Source organism: Etheostoma spectabile, chromosome 12, assembly GCF_008692095.1.
Source record: "Etheostoma spectabile isolate EspeVRDwgs_2016 chromosome 12, UIUC_Espe_1.0, whole genome shotgun sequence".
NCBI classification, from domain to species: Eukaryota; Metazoa; Chordata; class Actinopteri; order Perciformes; family Percidae; genus Etheostoma; species Etheostoma spectabile.
This window is the reverse complement of record NC_045744.1, coordinates 1,584,232-1,585,402: the sequence shown is the minus strand read 5'-3', so window position 1 is coordinate 1,585,402 and position 1,171 is coordinate 1,584,232.

Genomic DNA, 1,171 nt, shown 5'->3' with positions numbered 1-1,171 from the left:
CATCACCATGCAAGGAGAGCGTGACATTACACATAATATTAAGCTCCGGTAATGGCGACACGGTGGCTGTAAAATAAAATGTCTAGCAGCCTGTTGTTGTGGTCTGGGACAGAAAGGGCTGCGGGTGAAATGATCCGTGATGCTGCTCCGGTGGGGGGGGGACGTGGAGCGTATTAAAATGTTGCAGCGCTGCAAAAGGAGAATGAGAAACAATAAAGAAGGTCATGCTCAGTGTAGGTGCGTCAATGGGTTGTCAGCAAGGTGTTAAAAGGCTTCTGTGAGATCAGGTCCTGGGTGTTGTATGATTACTGAAAGAGCTACAACATGAATGCATAAAGAATCTGGGACAGACTTTTCCATAATAATTAACTGATAACTTTAAATAGTAATTGTGATTTGATCAATTGCATTTGCATTTAGAGTGTGCATTGAATACTCAGTTCATTACTGTACATTATGATTGGCCCCCACAGACATAACAGCTGGCCAATCAGAGCTCATGCAAATGCTCATTGGGTTGGAATTAATTAAGTTTTTAGGTGGTCTTTAAATTAAGGTAAAATGTAAACTATAAAAACCCAAAAACTAATTAATTGCGAGATCAAATTTGATAGGCAAACATATTAGTGAATAAAATAAAAAAGTACATTTGTATTTTAAATTAGTTGTGCAACTCCATACTGACATTCAATTATTACTTAATCATTTAAAGGCATGTATACATTTTTGTTTTAACATTTTAGTTGACTTTATTAATGCATCATTTAAATGCAAATTTATTTTTTCAATTTCTATTAGCTTCTTTTTATGTTTATCTTAATTGATGAAAAAAAGTGGCACACTTTGGACTCCATACAGCTTGTTAAAGATGTTACTGCTCATATTTAGTGTGTTTGAGGTTTTTCAAATGCAAAGCAGCACCTAGACTCATGTAGACTATTTATAATTTGTCAGAGGCATTATAAAAAACCTGGCAACGTGTCACGAATATGATGCTGCGATGAAAGCTTTTATGCCGAAACACATTAGTCTGATGTTTACCGTTAATAAAAACAAATCTTGAGGTTAATTCTCGCATTGGAGAGCTGCCATTCCACAAATTATTCTGAATCTGGGGGCAGCTTTTGGCAGATGAAGCAGGCAAAGGTTCCACCAGGAGGATCCCTTCTCG